This window comes from Pantherophis guttatus, chromosome 6, assembly GCF_059756535.1.
Source record: "Pantherophis guttatus breed Tessera chromosome 6, ASM5975653v1, whole genome shotgun sequence".
Classification (NCBI taxonomy): Eukaryota; Metazoa; Chordata; class Lepidosauria; order Squamata; family Colubridae; genus Pantherophis; species Pantherophis guttatus.
Window position 1 is genome coordinate 55,451,522 of NC_142068.1, and position 6,693 is coordinate 55,458,214.

General features: G+C 39.0%; 1 long non-coding RNA gene across 1 annotated transcript; it reads left to right on the forward strand.

Annotated features, from left to right (window-relative positions):
- Positions 1–2,184: 2,184 nt before the first annotated feature.
- Positions 2,185–4,410, forward strand: LOC117678845 (uncharacterized). The gene is made up of 2 exons (XR_004595156.3): positions 2,185–2,578; positions 2,994–4,410. It is a non-coding gene; the product is annotated as an uncharacterized LOC117678845 (long non-coding RNA).
- The last annotated feature ends 2,283 nt before the right edge of the window (positions 4,411–6,693 follow it).

Sequence of the window (6,693 nt, forward strand, 5' to 3'; positions counted from 1 at the left end):
TGATATTGTCATACAAGTGACAAAAGCTATGCAAGTAGCATCATTTGCTTCCTGATGCCTAAATGTCATGATGTTCAATATAAAATTGTGCAGTGACCTAATCTTTGCATTTTTCAGATTTTAGCTAATAATGGAACCAGGGGTGGGTTCTAAATTTTTTTACTACCGGTTCTGTGGGCATGGCTTATTTTGTGGGCATGGCTTGATGGTCATATGACAATTCTTTAGGATTTAGCAGAGGTACTGGTCTACCAGGCTTTTAACTGCTTGCAGAGCTGTACCGGTCTACACATTTGTTTATGGAGGCACTGGTCTACCCATTTATTTTTGCAGGCACCGGTCTACTCATTTGTTTTTGCAGGCACTGGTCTACTCATTTGTTTTTGCAGGCACTGGTCTACTCATTTGTTTTGGTCTACCCATTTATTTTTGCAGGCACCAGTCTACTCATTTGTTTTTGGAGGCACCGGTCAACCACCACCCTGCCTTTTAACACTGATCAGCTGTAGGGTGGCCCTTTGAAGCCCCGCAGCAAGGGTTTAAACATTTTTTTTCCTTCTAGCCGATCAGCTGGGACTCAGAAGGCAGCAATAGATTGGGGATGGGGCCAAATAAAAGGTAAGAATAATGCAGGGGAGGGAGGGGGCGGGGGGCAGAACCAGTTCGGTGACATCATATCGTCACCGCTACCAGCTCGGCCGAATCCGGCCGAACCGGGAGGAACCCACCACTGAATGGAACCCCCTCCCACTTTGAATGAAGTTTCACAGCCTGTATGTTACAATGTGATCTGTAGGCCCATGTACAGATTGCTGATGATATGGCGTTACAGGCAGTCCTTGACTTATGGCCACAATTGAGTCTAAAATTTCCATTGCTAAGTGAGACATTAGTTAAGTGAATTTTGCCCCAATTTACAACTTTTCTTGCCACAGCTGTTAAATGAATCATTGCAATTGTTAAGTGACTCACATGGTTGTTAAGTGAATCTGGCTTCCCCATTGACTTTGCTTGACAGAAGGTTGCAAAAGGTGACAAGCAAATTCAAACACGTAGCATCATGAAGGAAATGATGCTACTTGCATAATTTTTGTCACTTGTATGACAATATCACGTTTTATCACATGTATGACAATATCCCAGAACACTGCAACAATTATAAATATGAATCATTTGGGAAGTGTCTGAATTTTTGATCATGTGATGATGGGGATGCTGCAATGGTCATGGGTGAAAATGGTCATAAGTCATTTTTTTCAGTGCCATTGTACCTTTGAACGGTCACTAAATGAATTGTTGTACAGGACTACCTGTATTAGTTTAACATTGGGGGGGGAGAGCATGCAGCATTTCCAGGTAAAGACTTCCAGATGTTAGCCTCAATTCTAGGTGACCCCAGTGCTTAGTGGCCTAATTCTTCCAGGTTGCAACAGTATAGAACGGTGATGCTGAACCTATGGCACGCGTGCCACAGGCTGCACGCAGAGCCATGTCGCCTGGCACGCCAGCTCAGCTCTGGCCAGCTGATTTTCGGGTCTTCTGGGCCCACCAGAAGTAGGGAAACAGGCTGTTTCCTGTCTCCGGAGGGCTTCCAAGGGAGTGGGGAAAGCTGTTTTCGCCCTCCCCAGATGCATAGAGAGGATCTGGAGCCAGGTGAGAAAGTAAAATGGGCCTACAGGGCCATCGCGTGCCAGGAGCAGGGGGGAGGGGGGTCGTGCAGGCATGCACAAGGCGGGGTGTATAGAATTATGGGTGTGGGCACCTGCGAACCCCCCTCCTGTCCCTCCTTCCTGGCACGCGATGGCAAAAAGTTAGCCATCACTGGTATAGAAAGTTGTTTGCTCATTGTCTGCTTCCTGGATGTTGTTTCAATTTTTCAGCCTCACTTGCAGTCTTCATATTCCTTTCCAAAAACTAATTAGATATGACACTATATCAGGCAAGCCTGATATAGCTGGAAGGTCCTGTGTGATGTTCTAGAAAGATCTTCTAGCCAAGATCAAAATTACTGAACAGATGGATTGGTGATTATATGAAAACACTGATCAGGAAGAATAATGAATATTATTAATTATAGAAAATGTTAATTGAATTATTGATCGGTAAGCAACATTCTTTATAGTGATAATAGAACAACGAACCTATATTTCAAAGGCAGAATTTAGGAAGGCAGGTGGTATTGCTTCTGGTCTCAGGTTTCTGGAAAAGATGTATTCTACTGAATCTTGTTTTAACTAAGTAAAGGGAAGAAAAAAGCTACCATATATATTTTAACATCTAGCATGCAACATATGCAAAGAAAGGGGCAAGGTTTTAATCTCACAATTGTAAGCAGCATTTTTTGACTCCCCCTGCTCCAATGCAGACATGCCTGTTAACATGTAAATGGTACCATTTTTGTTGTTGTTGTTCTAGGCATTATATTTGTGCATTGATCCAGATGGAATACCGATGGCTTGGGAGTCTGGCTTCTAGTCAGTCAGTTCAGCTTCATAGTTGGAGTAGCTGGAATGGAGATTGCCCAAACTTTTGATACTAGCAGACAATTTTCCCATTCACTGGAACATTTCTGAATACAGTAGGTAGAATGGAAACTTCAACCTTTAGTTCCCCTAAACAGGCTGCTTTAAGTAAATGATGTGTTCCTGCAGTGCCCCCTTGTGACCATTTGTGTTATGATTTTTAACTGCCAGAAACACTTGTGTAAGCAAATCGAAGTGATAACCAGTTTCACAATCTATAGCTGAAACTACTATGAGGCTTCATTATAATTATTAGTAAACTCTTGGCCTATTTGAAAGAATGTTTAAAAACTTAAGAAGCCCTGGCTTAAACCCATATATCATTGATGCATTTTTGTCTGCCCATCTTTTGTTTTATATATAATAGTTTAGAGAAAATTATCAATTAAAGCAAGTGGACAAATTAACTACAACCTGAAATATAATCTGACCAATAATTGTTAATAAATTTCTCCCTTCTTTCTTCTACAGTTCTGTGCATTAGATGAACTGAAGGTAAATAAGACCACAAGTTGGCTGCAAGCAACCCGCATTTGGCTTCTATTAGAAAAACAAAATATATAATTCAAAACACTCATTATTTGCGGCATACTTCAGGGCAGCTATCCAGCCCAAATTATTATATTAAACAAAATAGCAATGATGTGAATAGATGAAATAGCTCTTTAATCATTTGAGTCTAATGGACTGGCCACTGAGCTAACTATTTTTATCTGTACAAATGTTTGATGATATGGATTCTAGAAGGATCAGTCTTTGTGAATTACAGCAACTGAGTTTTAGGTAGGGTTAATTTTCCTCCTGGGAAACTGTTCTCTAATTGTGTGTTTTTTCAAACAATAAAAATGTGACATGAAGCTAATAGCCAAACAATTATCATCTGCCATACTCATTCATCTTCTGTATTAAAGTGTTGTTATAGAATTATTAGTAGATTCCTTATCACTGTATAAAGGTGCTTGGGGATGTATCCTGCAGTAATGGCTTTGGACCGGGGTGAAATCCATCAGGTTCTGACAGGTTCTGGAGAACTGGTAGCGGAAATTTTGAGCAGTTTGGAGAACCGGCAAATGCCACCTCTGGCTGGCTCCAGAGTGGGGTGGGAATGGAGGTTTTGCAATATCCTTTCCCCAGGAGTGGGGAGGGAATGGGGATTTTGCAGTATCCTTCCCCTGCCACGCCCACCAAGCCACGCCCACAGAACTGGTAGTAAAAAAAATTGAATTTCACTACTGCTTTGGACAGCAAACTCCAGGGGAAAATGCCACACCTGAGATGCATTTAGACTCGTAGCTGCTCCCTACCATGTCAACTCCTTTTGTGTTGTAAGGAACTGAAATCCTGAAACATCATGAAGACCAGGTCACATCCAGAATGTACCTCACCCCTCACGGAATTCCATCCAAAGGAGTCCATACTGCTAAATCTAGATAACAGCTTACAAAATGATTGAATTTTTGCAGGGCAAGAACTGTTCCAGGACCAAATAGTTTTTCTGTTAACTAATCATTTTAGCCTGCACAAATGGCTTGAATGATCATATAGTTAAGGGTTGCACTTTCTGTTTTATCATTATTGTTTTTATTATCAATAGTTTTCATTTTGTTTCACTGGTGGTTTTATTATTTTTTTTAACTTTTATTTATTTATTTCATTTCCCACATTAATAACCATTAGCCAACATCAAAACTACGATTCCTAAAAAGCAGATTGAACTGTATTGTAGCCTCAGGGCTGATTGAAGTCATATTGGTGCAGTGAATGTCTCCTTCTCTGCCCTCAGCCCAAGAGTGCAGGACCAAAGAGCCATCAAATTGTTTTGGTATCTGAAGCCAAACATGCCACAAGCATTTCTCACCTTCTCAGGCAGCAACAATTGACTCAAAAACTGACAACATAATTATATAACCAACCACTTTCTGCCTTTTCATTAGGTTATGCGCCTCAGGTTACTGCCTTATTTTGCGTAATGGGAATGGTGCTGAGTAACCTTACATTTTTAAAGAGATTAACAGTTCATACCCTCAACTGTCTGGTTTCTGGCTTGTCCTTGCCATTGGTTTAGCTGGAGTTGGCTGGAGATGGCTAGGCAGGTCCTCTCTCTCCAATCGTTTGGCCATCAGGATCTTGAAGCATCCTCAACTGCTTTTTCAGAATGCTTAAAAGGAATATATCATGGAGACATATTTTAAAGGGGCTTCTTGCATTCTTGATGATAGGTTTTCACATACTGGTATTCTTCCCAATGGCCATTTGCTTCCTTTCACTTCATTATTTAACATCTCTATTCAATGTTTAAGAGAAACTCACCTGGAAACTCATGGTATAGTAGTCTGCTCCATCTTTCCTTTCTATCTAGGACCAGAGAACATATCACTATCCCCAAACGTTGCTTGAAATCAGTGCAGACAAATCAAAACAATAATTTAGAAAGCAGAAATAGGTTCATATGAGAAATGGGTTTTCATATCACAACTGAGCTTTAATATGATTTGTTTGGGTTTAGAACTCATATAATTTAGGGTTTATCATTGGGTGAACTAGGTTACAGTGGTATGTTGAACCTACCACAGTAAAGTATGACTCTAAGTGCCTTTTGGTTAGTAAAAGTTTAACTCAAAATAAAGGTTCTCCTTGTTTAGCTTACAATATTTCCCAATTATGAGCAAAAGTCATAAAAACAACAGTATTAAATAATCATAAAAAAAGCTGTCTTGACAATCCTTGCCCTGACAATTAATCCAGGATTTAGAGCACAGCCAAAACTATTTTTGCTCTGGTTAAATTCTTGAGCCCCACACCACAAATCTGATTACTTTTTGACTATAGTAAGAAGCTGCCTCTGAAAAATGTCAGAAAAGTCGCAAACAAGAATCAGAATAAATAATCTGAACAGTGATTCTTCCCATAAATCACTCAAATTTTTGTGGTTATCTAGATTATTGTACTATATTTTGTGTGACATTACCCATGAAAAGTGACCAAAAACTACAGAATATGCAAACGGCTGTAGACCATTATGTTGTTACAGATTATGTGACCAGAATGTTGAGCCCTTGGCATCTAGTTCACTTCCAAGCACAATTTAAATTTTTAAAAGTTATGCTTTAATTTACAGAGCTGGGGAAAAGTACAAAAAGAGAAAAAGAGAAAAGAAAGAGAGCTGCATCTCTGCAGATATTTTCAAGGCAAAAAGCATGGTGGTCAATGCAATTATTATGCTTTCCATAGACTGGCCTCTCACATGCTTGATAATCAAGCTTCTAAAAACAAGTCATTTTTAAAAAGGTTCTCTCCTCCAGAACATAATGCCTAAGCAGGAGAAAAATGGGAAATCAGTGCCCTTAGATAGCTAATATCTTCTTAGCTTTCTGGGATGAACATCAACACCATACTTTTTGAAAGCAATAGAAAGCAATTAGCAACTACTACAGGTCTTCCTCAGAAGCCATGATATCTCTTAGTGCCTTACCATTTAACAGCCTATTTTCTGCATTCTACACCAATTTAAGGACCTAAAGATGCATGCAAATATACTATTGCAAGTCAGAGCAAGATGCAATCATTTTTATTCTGTATTTTTGTACTTTCTGTTTTAATGTTTTATTTTGTTCCAATGGAATATTTCTTTAAAGTCAGGTTACAACCAAGGTTCGGGAATGATTACAACAGGAACGTTAGTTGTAATGGTACAAATATTCTCCTTGCCACAGCCACCACATTTAATTCCTAACTAGGCTTTCCCTGTTACCCTTTCGAAAGACCATTCTGTGCCATGTTGGAATGGTTGCTCCTTGTTTCATAAATTCTTTTAGAGGGAGGAAAAACCCTAATGCATATGTATAAACAATGAATATAGAAACATAAGCACTTAATGCTTGAAGTACAGTTGCCAAATATAATAAGCATCCAAGTGGCTCATTGATAAAATAATGCAAGGAGAGTTGTTATTGATTATCTAAAAGCCTTTCAGCATTCAGAGAAAGAGCTTCCTAACTTTGGTGATCCAAGAAACTGCACACATTATAATTCTGCACTTATCTGTAGAATTAATTGAATTACATTTGTCTACAAAACATTGTTCTCCCAACTTAAAAAAGTGTTTTCAGAATAGCACATCTTTATACAATAAAAAAAAAACTTTTGAAATAAATCTAGACTTTATTAATAT